Here is a 15187-nt window from a genome sequence, read left to right on the forward strand (position 1 = left end):
TATAGGAAATAGTGTAAAATATCAACATATAGGTATGTATGTATGTACGCATTCACATCTCTCTGCCTAGGTTTATGTCGATTTGCGCTTACACATATACATACATGCATACATACATACATACGTATAAGCAGAGTGTAGGTATTCACTCTCTTACACATGGATATAACTCAGTTATGCAAAATGCAACACTGTTTGGCCGAATTGAACTCAACTAAAAAAGACAAAATGTAACGAAGAGAAGAAGAAGGGGTTATAAAGATGATTATGATGATGACGACAAGAGCCAACTACTTGAACAGTGAATGCAAATACACAAAAACCAAAGCGACGTACATATGTACAAACATCAATTTGAGCTGAAATTGCAATCAGGATAAATAAAACTTTTATTCTACTTTAACCCTTTGGTATACAACGAATTGTAGCAAAAAAAAAAAAAAAAAAAAATTTTAAAAAGGAAGCTATACGTTTTCATCAGGTCCTACACAACCATCTGGTAAGGTGTGTGTATTACATTTCTGCGAATGTGTGTAGAAATTCAAAAGTACTTGAAATGGAGACCATCTATTATTATACCCATCAGTTTAGAATCATTTTCTAAATCAATTTAGCCATGCACATCCATCTGTCTGCTTAATATATCTGTCTACTAACCGTTATGCTCAACTGTAGTTCCTAATTTTCAAGTTATTTTGATGAATGCTGTTATATTGACATGTTTTGACCCAATTATAAAAATAGACTGGACAATCGCTTTCCATATACCGTGTTACTTTAAAGAAGTCGCTTTTTATTTGCATCATTGCACATTTTTATACTTGAACTGCATTAGTCGATTTTTCGGGTATAGAGCATTTATAATCAAAAGAGGTAACAACAAAATTAACTTAATTAACAAAATTTAAAGTATATTGATTCATGGAAGGGTTCTTATGACAAGTCAACCGTTACATGGGAGAACAAAATATAATTTCCAATAGATTAGGAAGAAGAGGAATTATATTAGGCGCAGTGATGAAGGATCTTTAAGGATCGGCCTTGCCCAAAAAACTACTGTATTATTTAAATCGATATATTCCTATTATTATACTAGAGAAATAAATTCTAGAAGTAAAAGTAATAGGATGAGCAATAGCAATCTAAAATTGTTGCCTCTATATATTTTTAAAGAGTAGCTTAAGAGGTTTGCCCAGCGCTTTAATAAAGTTGAATATTTTACTTATATTTAATATGTCCATAGAGTTGGATGCTCCGAAAATGAGTTCGAATATTGGAAAGATTTTGTAGTCTACTTCTTCTTTTAAACTTCTAAAAAATTGTAAATTAATTTCACGTTTATACATCGCATCCACAATGAGTCGAAAAATTCCCAACTCGTCGTACGCATTGCTTTAAGGCTTAGTATAAACATATTCGGAGGCAATCGGCAGCTTTAAGGCATGGTGGGAATATTTAGCCAAAACAATAGAAAGAACTGTAACTTCGTCAACAAAGGATTTCGACTTAGAACCTAATATATAAACATCTTCCGAAGACAAATAGAAGTCGAGTTAAAAACCAGGTTTGCAATAATGGATACGAATAATTATATTCTCATTTGACTTTTCTAATCATTTGCCTAAAAACTTACATAGTTAAGAAAATTTAAGTTCCCAAGGGGTTAATCTAGTTAACAAACATAATAGCTGTAAGCTCTCCTTCTCTTAAACATTGACGAAGATTTTTCTAATAAAAAACTAGTAGCCAGCAAATAAACAAGAAAGACACACGACAATATATATATATGTACATACATATACTTGAGGCTTCCGAAAAAGCAAAATTCTAATTCAAGGCAATATCTACAAACAATCCGTAAGCATGTAAAAATGTTAATTGAAAGCGTGCCAGATGACGGCCGATCGGGATCAGTGCTGTGTAGATTTTGAAACTGCTTCTGATAATTAATTAAGGCAACATTTTTTGGAAATTTTTGCATCCACTTAGAATCTGTTGAATATGATTTCTTAGGCTTTTGATGTGTATTCCCGAGGATTATCATTGCATTCAGGAAAAATTCTTAAATTCATAATAATATTGTGTTTTACTTATCAGCAAGAAACCTTCAATTCTTCAATATTTGTAGCCATCAAACTCCAGTCAGAGCCGAATAATATCATAATGCAATTAACAGTTATAATAGTAGTTGGCTTATTAGCAACCATTTTGACGATCAAAATCTTTCGCAGACCATTTTCGACTCCTTTTATCCTCTTCCATCATCAGTCAGTCATCCGCATGGCGCTAATTTTTACTGCAACTTTGCAAGGCTTCATTTTTATTCCTTTGATATATATAATAAAGAATTGTTAACTTTACCTGCCTCGAAATATCTAACAACGCAATATATTTCCGTCCACTAACAACAGCAACAGTAGCAACAGTAAAGTATGCATCTTCATTAAAACGAAGATTTATGAAGAGACAGTAGTAAAGAGTGTTCAGAGAAAGATTTAACTTGTACAGCGGCAAGTGAAAAAGTTACATATGTATAAAAATCAATAAAGTTTTATATAAATTTACTGGCGGAGACATAACGAGGAAGCAACAGAACAAATTTATTTATTTATATGTAATTGCAAGCAGACGCGAATAAACACACATAGCTGTTAGCTATGTTGCATACCTAACGAAATCATATAAACGTTTCTGTATACACGTCTATATATATAGAGAGAGAGAGAGAGAGAGAGAGTGAGTGAGATACAACAACTAAAAAGCAATAAAATTAAAGTAGAACCACCCTCGTTTTTGAAGGAAAGCTATTTTTATTTCCGTATAAAACCTGCTCGTTCAAAACATAATAAGGAATAGAAAGTAAGAATAATATTAAAAAAAAATTTACAACTATATAGCCGAACTGTTGAATGCACACAACACAACAGCTCGACATGATGATGCTCAAAAATCAGACCAAAATAAATTGATGAAAAATATATGTATCCACTTATTGCGAATATATTTTTGAAGAGATGAGATAATTAATTTTCTCTTTGCGCATGCAGGTTCTTAAAAAAAAAAAAAAAAAAAAAAAGACACCCCTTACCCAAAATGGAAACCTGCTTTCCTTCCTATGTTTTTCACTTATTTTTCTCTTTAAAAATCAAAGCATCGTGTGCGCTCTCTTCCTTGCTATTTACGCGCTCACTCATTAAAAGTCCTTCAAAAAAAAAAAAAAAATTAACTGTAAAAATAGACTAAAAGGAGCTACAGGTTGTGCCGCAGAGCATTACACTCATACGCACATACACATACATACACTCATCACCTTATCCCCTCGATTTCCAATTTTCAAAATGGTAGCTCTATCTAGTATATGATGTCCTTTATATTAATAAGTAAGGCTGTTGCTCTCGTATATTTATATGTATGTAAAGAGCACACAATGCCAATAACCGAAATTATATACTCATACCACTTTAACATCTGCCCATAAGTATATGCAACTAAGTATTCTTCTATATAATCCACTGCAGGAAGAAATGCTTTTTTAATCATATATATATATATATATATATATATATATAAAACTGATACATATAAAGTGAATACATTGGTTGAATTCTCTGGTTTTTCCTATGTTCTCTTGAAATATATTATTCTATTTTTAGAATACACAAAAAGTATACAAACGTACATACAAAAAAACATCTTCCCCCAACTCTTAAAAAAAAAAAAAAAAAAAAAAAAAAAAAAAATCCTTATTTATAATCCACGAAGACGCTTTTATATATTTGCACGTCTTTGACCAAAGGGGAAGGGGGTAGGTGGTGTCGAGCTTGGTGTATTCGAGTTCAATTACTTTTGCTATACCCAGACACAAGGAAATGTTTTATATTCTTAAGGGAATAAGGAAGCATTAAGGGATTATTGTGCAATATTCCACATCCCCTCCCGTCTTTCCACCCTCGGCCTTTCGCTTCATCTGAATTCATTACAATCGAGTAAAGATTTTGTGTAAACGTCCCACGACATTTTGATTACTTCTTTCTTTCTTGCATAATTTATACTCAATTTACCTGAAATAATATAAAATGTATTAAAATGTAAGAAAGAAATATCTCTTTTTCTCTCTGCATTAAAAATACACTTTAATTACATGTTAAGCACATTGGTTTTTTTGTTCCATTCGCAACAATCAGTAGTTTACACTCCCATAAAGTATATCATTAGTTTCGATTAGATTGGAAATTTTGATGAAATCTATTCTACTTTATTTGCAAAATGCGTCTTAAACAAGGCACGAGGACATGCTTGTACCAAGGTTGACTCGTACCGTCCTTGTTATTATTTTAAGATTTTAGTCAGGCCCCGAGCGCACGGTTCAGAACGCACGGAATCTTTCAAAGAAAACTTAGTAATGAAAATATTTCAGACTTAAGCAGAGTGCCACTAGCCACTAGATCGGCTTCCTTTAAACTCTAGCCATTTTAAACAATTTTCTCTCTCGACTAGCAACTCAATGGTCGTGGGTTCAAATCTCAAGTGCGGTAAAGGTTTTACTAAAACGAAAAGCCTTAGATGCTAGTGCTTTAAGTCTTAGAATTTATTGTCTGGCTAAATTTACAATAATAATAATAATAATAATAAACAATTTTCCGCAGGCAAAAAATTGAGAAGAAAAACGTAGTAGTTCGGCAGAGGCCGAATCTCGCATTCGCACAACTATGTTTTTCGCATTCTACTCACCAAGTTCCTTTATTTCATACCCATATCGATGGTATTATTAAGAAAAACTTAATTGCGATAGAATCACCCTACTTTTAGGCAGATAATTTATTTCATTTGAAAAATGTACCAAATACTTTTAAATATTCCGTCTTGTTTGCCTTATGTTAACCAAAAAGAAAATGAAAAAAAAATTAAATTTAATCACTTGTGACTTTGCGTGAGCATGGCAGTTGAATTCAGAGTACACTCCACTGCGCGCTTCTGCTCTGATCAATTTAGTCCATTTTTAATACTAGCGTGCGTGCAAAAACTTCAAATGTCTCTACCAAGTGTGAACTTGATATCTTCATTTTTGCGACCGGGAGAGTACGAAAACAAAGACCACACAGACACACAGTCGAACAGGCATGACTTAATCAATTCAGAATTTCACGCTGATCAAGAATATATACACTTTATAGGGTCTCTGAAGTTTCCTTTCGAGTGTTCCATACATTATGCAAAAAAAAAAAAAATGATTGTACCGCCAATTTTTCAGTGTCAGGTATAAAAATTGCACTTTTCGGAAGAGAGTGACAAAAATAAACTTTCATATGTTCTTAGCCATAATCTATGCACGATTCCTTTAACATTGTATCGACCGATCGTTTATTACTATGTTTTTTAAACGTTATCAGGCTTTAAAAAAATTTTGAACTGAAAAAGACCGTAATAGATAAAATACTGAGAACACAAAGAAAGCCCACGAAACAGAGGCAATGCCAGGGGGAAACTGCAGACGAGCGGCCTGTCAGTAAAGTATCGAAACGATTACAATTTTCTTAGAATTGGTTTGCAAAACAAACATCAATAAGAGACCGCTTGATATTTTTGAGGGGATTAAAAAATATGTAGAAAAAAATGTAGCAAATGCAACGTGTTTTACGTCGAAACTTGTACATATTCACTTAATTCAGTGGTGGACTAAATAATATGAAACGATAGCCGGCTCTGTGCAGTGAGATGAATATTTCTCATCATTTGGGCGAGTCATGTTGCACTCAGTCCGTTTTGGTGTGCGAAAATAGAAAGTAAGTGAGTAAGTGGCTTAAAAATTGGCGGAATTTCGCATTTTCAAATATCTGATTGCATCCGGTATGAGCGACGCAAAAATTGACTAAATAAATAGTTGCTGGAAAGCGAGCTAATCGAGCAGTTGTAAAGCAAAAAAAAATGCAGCCCTCAAACTCTATACTGAACGCCATTCCATTCAAAAATTTATTCATTCAGTCCCGCCCCCATGCAATAATCTGTAGACAATATTTCGAGAAATTAATACGCAAAAGCTTGTGAACTTGTGTACGTGTTGATAACTATAATACAATAATATTGAATCAGTTCCTCCACTAATAAATTGTAAAAACAAGCAAGATTTGCATGTAACAAGTGAGAAGAATAACTTTTATTTAATCTGAATTGCTTTGAATGCACATCTCACGTGTTTGCTTAAAAAATAAAGCGAAGATATTTCGACAACCATGGACTGAAGAAGAGCTGAAGTTTAGACATAAACAGTTTGATATAAAAAAGTAATTAAGATCTGATTTTTTAAAACATATGCTAACCTCATAGTTTAAGGAAAGCGAAAGTACCAGTGATAGGTTAACTAAAGATAGGCGAATTTTTGAGTTCAACTTATCAAACGTAATAAGAAAAAATTTTGATCTCATTGTTTTTTGATGAATGCATTTATTGGACTACATTTGCAGTCCTTTGCGCTGCCATGTGTTGTAGACATTGCATTTCTTACATGTAGAATTGACATTGTGTTACTAGAAGGTACGTTACGAAGGTTACGATAAGTAAAAAAATTAAGAGTTAAGTGTAAATGTAATGTCACAATCTTTTATGACAGTAGCGTGATGTTCAGGCGAGCGTGATTAAGCTCTTGAAGAATATATTTATTCTCCGATATTCCTACGTTGAATAAAACCAGAGCAAAAAACGGTTATAAACCTAACGCTTTGACGAACAGTACACTAATAAGTTATGAGTACAGATGATCAAGCAGGCATGTACTTCTTCTGGATGAATATTTATGTCTTCGCTTTTACAGTTTGAAGGATAAATGCACATACACGCCTTTTCTTCCATAGGCAGATCTGCCATTTCTAATTATCTCCCTACAATATAATTATTTGACTTTGTTTTAAGCTCAAAAATTCGCTAAAATTATAATATGTTAAAATTGAAATATGTTTTCGCTTTTAATTGCTTTGACTAATACTGGCTGCATCGTCTAAAGTATGCCTTGCACCTAAAAATTTTGTACTTTGCACATATACTTATTCAGAACCTTAACTAAGAGAGGCTTTGATAGTAGTAGTAGCATTTTTGAAACAAAAATCAGGTTTTACAAAAATGTTTACATGTATGGATGGCGCATTTGCCAAACGGTTTAATTAGAAGATGAGGAAAGTGATAAGGTAATAAACTATTCAAAGTAAACATCATAAGAACATATTCCTATAAGCGTTGATTTTACAACTTAATTGATTGAGCTTTTGAGAGAAGGTCATATGGTATATGATCATTTTATTGAAGTAATTTTTCATCATATTATTCATCATTATTACTATTATTATTATATTTTTCTGCAAAAATTTGTTTAGGTTGCAGATTGACTTCTAGATTATGTAATTTAACTTTCAATGTCCAAATAAATTTTGGTTTTACGTTTCACAATCCTGCACTTGAAATTTAAAAGTATAGCGCAAACGTTAGAAAAAGATTGCAAGCTTGAAAACATTTCCTAATATATTTCAAGAACTCATAAAAGACCAAACACATAGCAAGATGACAGTCAACCATGATATAAATTGCGGTTTGAACAATTGAATAAGGCACCAACTATAAGGTTACTTGCCATATTTGAGCAGATACGACGAAATTCATGGTATATCGAAGTAAGTATGAATGGCTGAGTCGTGATCGGACACACCTATATGTTTCAGGTGGTAACTGAGAAAATTATGACCCCTGTGGAAGCCGTGACTAAACGTAGGTCGCTTCTTCTTATATCATAAAGGAAGATTTTATGAACCTTCCTGCTTGCCGTTGTCATGCACATTGCTTTTAATGGCAATCCTATTTTTTCTGCATCCAATACGTTACCAGCATATTAATATAGCGTCTTGGTACGCCAAAGAACGGTTTAGGGCTTCTTATAGTCCCTCGATCAGTCAACCCCTTCGTTGCCCTTAGCAGTCGAAAGGCCAGGGACCCGTATTACGTGCACAACATTATGCCTGCCCAGCTCATTCAGTGTTTGAAGGCACACTAACATAAGTCTAAATGTTATCATTCCCCCTTTTGGGAAATTTAAGACGGCTTAATTGTCGGTGGAAATGCAGATCAGCTCTCTTCCGCACTGCCCTCCTAAGCATTCAGAGGCATATGCGGCGATTACATAACCTTCGGCTTGAAATATAGAGGGACTATAATACATGCGTATACGCATAATATATTTTAAACCATAGTCGAGTTAATAATAAGTTGATAAAAAGAAAATCTCCTTTAGACATTCGAATAATGTGTTTAAATGAAAATATATATGTACAGACTAGTATATTTTATGATATTTATGATCGGGGATATTCCATTGATATGGCCTTCTGAAAACACGTGTAACATTCACAATTAATGACAACATTTTATTTCAATTTATTCCAAATCAGTTGTCCGTCCATAAATGAAAATGTCAGATAATAATTCGCATCTGAAAAGATTGATCTTTCGTAATTGACTTGTAATGCTAGACCAAATTTTTACGTAAAATTTTCTTTTATATACAATTGTCGCAAAACTCAATTTGAAATCTGCTTAATGTGGAAAACGATTTGAAAGTACCTTATAGACAGTCATTATATTTCAAATAATCACATTTTCATAACTTAGCTCGATGACTAATAATTATCAATATCAGTTTTCTGTCCAAATAAAAATTGAATAGGATACAAAACCGAAATAACTTGATTGATTCATTTCCCCGAAGTCAAGATGACCTAAATCATTCGTCGAAATTTCTGCTACGTCTCTAAAAATCCTCCCAACGCGAATTTAATTTTTTCATAAGGTTGCTGGGCTAACAAATATATATATATTTATGAAAAGATATGTGTTGGAAAAACATAAAAAAATTGCTGTCATTTTCTTTTCCTTAACACTTCGATTGGTGTGAATTATAAACAGAAGCAAACAATGAATGCATTAGATGACTCACAATGCATACAAAAGTAAGTCCATTCATACAAATGATTAAATAAAAAGCGAACAAATCTTTAACATATTGTTTGCATGTCATTAAAAAAAAACCGTCAATTAATGGATTTATTTCCTACCAGTCAACAAGAAGAAAAGTTTGTATTGATTAATTGTATAACTGTATATAAAAACAGTTCTATGCATATTAAAACAACCTCTAGATAATGATTAATTTATGCACATATACACCATATACGTAGGTAATAAACTTTATTCGTTCACTTTGCTTTACCTCCATAAGAAAATTTCTGATTTTATTTGTTTTGCAAATGAAATTCAAAACTTTATTGTTATTAAGTTTTATTAAAATTTCTTTTTTCCTCGCTTTATTCATTATTTTCATAGTCAACGTATCCACTTTGTGCTTAGCTAAGTTAGGAATAGTCAGTAATACAATTTTATTATATCATCCATCAATGGGTGCACAATAGTTTTATTGGCCGCTTTGGAGCCGCCACCAATAACCTCGAAATATGTTAATGATGTTTTTGTCGCGTTCTATATAGAATTTCAATATAAACTTCGATAAAAACGCTAGAGGACTTATACATAAGTAGTATTTCTAACTTGGCTTCACTTTCGCAAAACATATGATTCCTTTAATTTGAAACGAAAAAATAACATAAATGAAATTAATGAGTGCAAAAGTTCCACTTATCTTAATAGTGAAGAAAAAATAAAGTGAAGTTCGTTAAATATAAATATTTATGATTTTTTTTATCTAAATATTTTTTTCATAGGGCAAGTTTTTTCCCTTGTCTTTTTCTAGTTTTCTTTCCCTTTTTCCTGTTCTCCCCGCGCTCATTATTTTGTAATAACACATGTTTTTGTTTTTGTCATTGACATAATTATTTCTACTTGGCGTCATTTATAAATTCCGCACAAGTTGTATAAAACTGAAAAAATTCTATATAGAATTAAATTTCTATTGCGTATTCTATATATGGAGCGCGACAAAAACGCCACTTTTATAGACTTTTTACTAGTTTGAGTAATTGATTAAAGTAAGCCATATTCGACACCTCAGCCGTGAAGGGACTTCTTACCGAGGCGCCAAAACTGAGATGAAAATCATAGCAAAAAAAGCAGGATTCAAGTTCGGAATAATATCAATATGCTTCAGAACCTCCAACAGGTGCTATGGCTGGAATGTTTGAAAATTTTCTAAACGTGCAGAGGTAAAATGATGCAGAGCGATCATATGGCACCTCTCAACTTAACTTGAACTAATATCCATCAATTGAATACGCTTAGAAGTGAATGTGGCTTTCTTTCTTTTTTGAAATGAATTTCGTAGGCGAGATATCCATGTAGTTTGCAATGCTCCTATCCGTATTTTCCGCCGCATTGGATTTGGCAAAAAATGAAAAATATTAAAAAATTCACATAAGCCATGGAAGAGATGTATATCGACATAGTTGTGTGCGAAAGTCCACTAGTCTTTAAAGCGAATACAAAATTTCTGAAAACTGACAGATGTTCATTAATTTTAACTCCTAAACGTGTGATTGCATATATTGCATCTTTTTTCATTCAAACTTAAATACATTTTGCTTATATTTTCAGTAAATTTTCTTAAACTAAGCATATTATATTCTGACATTTGTGGGCGAAAAGTGAACCAAATGATTGTCACAGGCCTCTTAGATATTAACTTTACCCCACTACGAGAGTCCTCCAAAAAGCGGACAGTAGTTGAATCAGGTTAAGTCCGGGCTACACTGTAAAGCGTTAAAAAACCACCCGACTAAGATCTCTCAATATTTGCAAAGCTATTAAAATAGAGAGCCATCTGACGTTTTTGCGAGGGAACATGACACCTTTGCTTTACTCATTTCCTAGTGAGAGAGCTCAGTTAGCCATGTTAAAGGAGTTGTGCTGATGCACCTTTCTATTCCTACCATAATCACGAAACAATATCGCATGTGCCAAAAGACGAATCTTATTAATAAAATTGGATGCGGTCACTTTGTTGACTATTCCACTTGTTATATGTCAACCACATTTCAGCGCTGCTTGTCAAGCGAACTGATGTTGCTTTGCTTCAACAACAACACGCGGCTGGAAATTCGGTCCTTTTAACATTTCATTGTTGTGTGTGTCAAGGACCGCGCCGAGCTGCTTTTTGTGTCTGGCCTTATACAAATGATTTAAGAATGGTTTCTGGTTAATGGAGCGTTTTTAATGAAATACTTTTATTATTGCAATTTACAAAGCGGAAACCGGCTAACTACTTAACTACTTATGTGCTCGTGACGAAACATCTTCACTAGAAACGCCACGAATTCTTTTACAAGCCTGTGGGTCTTACCAAATTATTATGGTAATACATCGCGATTTTGTCAATTTTTTTTTTTTTTTGTTATATCCACAAGCTTCCGTCTTGTTATGATTAATATCATCAAAGTAATATCAATTTGAAATCATCATCGCAGAAATAAACCACGAACTTTTGAATTCACTTAATAGATAAAATGATTTACTTTATGTGCCCATTCTAGAAAGGCAATGAAAAGTATTTTCAAATCATAAATATTTAAATTTATTGTACACACTGCAAGCAAAAAGAACGTAGGACCTTTTTTTACGTTCTCGGCTGCCATGACATAGATTAATGACCCTGTGCACATTTAGACTACCCTTCTTTAGAATATTATCCGTAATGATCATTAATCGGCGAATATTTCCCACTGCCCCATTTTTTCAATCTAACACAGAACTAACCGTTTAGCGTGCCCGGTAAGGTTTGCTCTCGACAAACACGTAGTCGATTTCAGTGGACATGAATTAGCGGATGTGTAGAACTGCAACTATTAAGAGGAATAACTCGCAAAACGTTCAGATGAATACACATCTCTTTGACACTGGCATTGGAGATGGTAGATATTGAAAAATTGAAAAAAGCTATTAGACATGTTACAATCAATAAAATCGACGGTGCAAAGGCCTCAAACATAGCAGAACAACAACGCAATACTGAAATAAAGTAAACTTCGACTATGAAAATGAACTTTTGAGAATATTTACAATTAAAAATTTGGCGAATTAAGACAATATAAACTGAACAAAATCTTTCTGGAGATAATGGCACTAAAATAGCCGCAATAATTATTTTGGCCACAAAATTTGAAAAAATCCTAACATTCAAATCAATTCAAATAATAAAGGTTTTTCTTTTTCTGAGGATTAACCATTTCCACTTAAAGATTAATTTCAAAGAAAGTATTTAAAAGGATTTAACAAAAATTGCAGTACCAGTTAATTTATAAAAAAGATTTACACAGAGTGTAGACTTGTGGAAATTTATATTCTCAGAATTTACACTATCATAAAAGGGCAAAGAAAAGAAACATAAATAACGCACATGCAGCACATATATAAGAAAAAAATCAAAGAGTTCAGGTAACTAAAAATATCAAAACAGTATTCGTTCAGCTTAACACTAACGGTATTGAAATCCAAAGGATATTTTAGTACATAAGTCTTCTATGTTTAAAGCAAAGTAAAACTAACAAAAAAAAAAAAAAAACAGGGCACAAATGTTGATATTCATATAGCTTAGATACAACTAAAATTTACATATAACAACAACAATACCAGCTCTTTATGAAAATGTTGATAGCGCAGCAAACTGAAAAAAAAAAGCATTGAACACAAAGAAAAACACTAAATCGTTTAAGAACATATTCCGCATAAAGCCAACACTACTAAAACTCTACGGCTATGGTTCATACAGATATATAAATATGCACTTATACATATGTAAAGTTCATCATGTTGAGGTTCAAACAGAGTTCAAAAATTGTGTAGGTTTTTACTCATTTTTCTCCAATCCGCTATAGGAGTTTATTTATTTGTTTATTTGATTTTTACATTTTGCGCGAATATAACAAAACAAAAGGAAACTGAAGAGAATTCTTGGTGTTTTTTATATACGAGAGAGCACATACACATCTTTTATTAAACAAAAAAGAAAAATCATGCTCACTTTGGCATCAACACAGAGAAATAGATAGACAGAGAAGAGAGAACTGCTATTACAACCAGAACTACAAGAGAGCAACATTGAAATTATCAAGCATTAAGAAAACAACAAAACTCGATAACAACAAAAATCATACATTTTCCGTCATTGGCTTGATTAGCTTGTATTTAGAGTTGCCATCACTTCACATTCAATAGTTCTTGTTCTCTATTTTTTTTTTATTAATTATAAGAAAGTGTTTTTACACCTTTTTGCTTTTTTTATGTTGTAATTTTAATTAAGTAATTTATTGTTCGCTGTCAAGAAGAACATATAAATTCACTCTTTTATCTCAATTGACTTTGTATAGAATTTTTTTACGATTCTCGTTCTTTCCTCTTCTTCAATTTAAAGAAAACAATTAATGTTTCATGTTAAGGTTTTCAAATACTTTACATACACACACATGTACACAAAATGTTATAGAAAATTTTTTTACAAGTATTTTTTTTAAGAATTAAAAAAAGTTCGAGAAATTATTTCCTAAGGATTTCTGAATTATTTTTGATTTGTATACTTCACAATATATTTTTAAAATTAATATACTTCTATTCACCTTTTTTCACAATGAAAATTTTTCCACACTTTTAAATATTTTAAAATACCGTAAAATTTTTTATGTACACTATTAATTTTATTTTCCGGAGTGTTTATTTTTCCAATTTAATACAAAAGAATGGCGTTTTATTAATTACACAAACATTTAACGCCGACTAAAATTCCAACGACCAACGGCGTATAAAATACGCGCGACGACCACGAAGAACGACAACAGAATGATGTATAAAATGGTAAAAGATTTTCTTTAAACATCTGAATTACTCTAATATATTAAGAACCCCAGAAGTAGCAGCAGCAACAACAAAAACAAATCATATAAAAACACCAGAAGTAACACAAATAAAGGAGGTGGAGAAGCTACAAAGCCAAGCAGATTGTGTATGTATTGCACATATTGTTAGCAAATAGTTAAAATTCTCTGCTCTCTCAAAATAACGAAATTCTCTCATTACCAGAATTTAGCAGAGAGATATATGTAAAACGAGATTATTATTTTAAACTCTCTAAACTTTAAGTATGTACTTTTTTGAAGCCGAAAGTACATTTTATCGTAATTTTATATTCATTTAATTATTTATATTCTCTTCAGGAGATTTGTACTTCTTCCAAGCGGCAAATAGCTCGGATATTTGTAATAATTGTGCAAATAATAGCTTGATAAGATTTGTTTATTAATTTTTCATTTCGCTACTCTGGCAAAGATTTTTTCCAAAATATTGAACGCAGATACGTACAGACTTAGCTTAGATGTCCCAATTCACCGATCGCTGTTGAAGCGACGATAGTACACCGTTGTTGGTCTGTTGTTATATTGTGGAATCTGGGCGGTTTAAATAAACTAATTAATTAAAAAATATCTTAGAGAAAATGGACATCGAGAGGAAGATTTAGGATCGAAGCTACATTATTAATTAAATTATTAGGAAGAAGTGCAGATTGTTGTCTTACTGCTGCTGGGTTACGAATCATCATTGGAACATTTAAAGCCGAACGTTGCAAAGTATTGTGAGATCTTAAAACGATTTGTTATTGAAATTCAAATTAGCAGGAATCCATTCATAGGATGCCACTGTGGCAAACAAAGAGTCGTTCAAATCTTCCATTTAATAAAATGGAAACAAAATGGTCATGGGGACAAATCTCAAATTCGGTAGAGTTTTCAATGAAGCACATCTTTCATCCTCAACCGTCTTTTCTACGATTACAATGCCGCAAGGCATTTAATAGCAGCACGAAATATCGGATTGAAGCTATTCAAACTTGTTCACGAAAATATATTAATTGCTGAACCTACCATTTGGCACCGACGAATAAGTCAAGGGAAGTAAAAAATTAATTTTTCAAAGCTGGATATACGTCAAAACTATATAAATTGAGAGGCCGGATCTAGTAAAAAGAGGAGAAGTTTTTATATATAACCTTGATGCCCCATTGCTTTTTTGCTTGACTTTTGGATTCTACATATTTATTTACATGTGACAAGTTTTTAAGGTTCATGGTTAAACAGGGACTTCTTCGATTAATTATTGTAACAAATATAACCTGAAACACCTGCATAATTGTTGCTTATAAAGTAAATGTAAATGT

The 15187-nt window shown here is 32.3% G+C and overlaps 1 protein-coding gene across 3 annotated transcripts in view; it reads right to left on the minus strand.

Moving 5' to 3' along the window:
- Window positions 1–15187, minus strand: part of LOC119634225 (brain tumor protein) — an 82027-nt gene that overhangs the window by 5228 nt on the left and 61612 nt on the right. Inside the window, exon 1 of one of the 3 annotated variants that reach the window (XM_038028263.1) lies at window positions 13137–13578. The exons of the other annotated variants lie outside the window; for them this stretch is intronic. The gene's annotated coding sequence lies outside the window, so the exon portion shown is untranslated. Of the gene's footprint in view, window positions 1–13136; window positions 13579–15187 lie in introns of those variants that run through there. 3 annotated transcript variants of the gene reach the window in all.

This window comes from Glossina fuscipes, unplaced genomic scaffold, assembly GCF_014805625.2.
Source record: "Glossina fuscipes isolate IAEA_lab_2018 unplaced genomic scaffold, Yale_Gfus_2 2, whole genome shotgun sequence".
In the NCBI taxonomy this organism is placed as follows: Eukaryota; Metazoa; Arthropoda; class Insecta; order Diptera; family Glossinidae; genus Glossina; species Glossina fuscipes.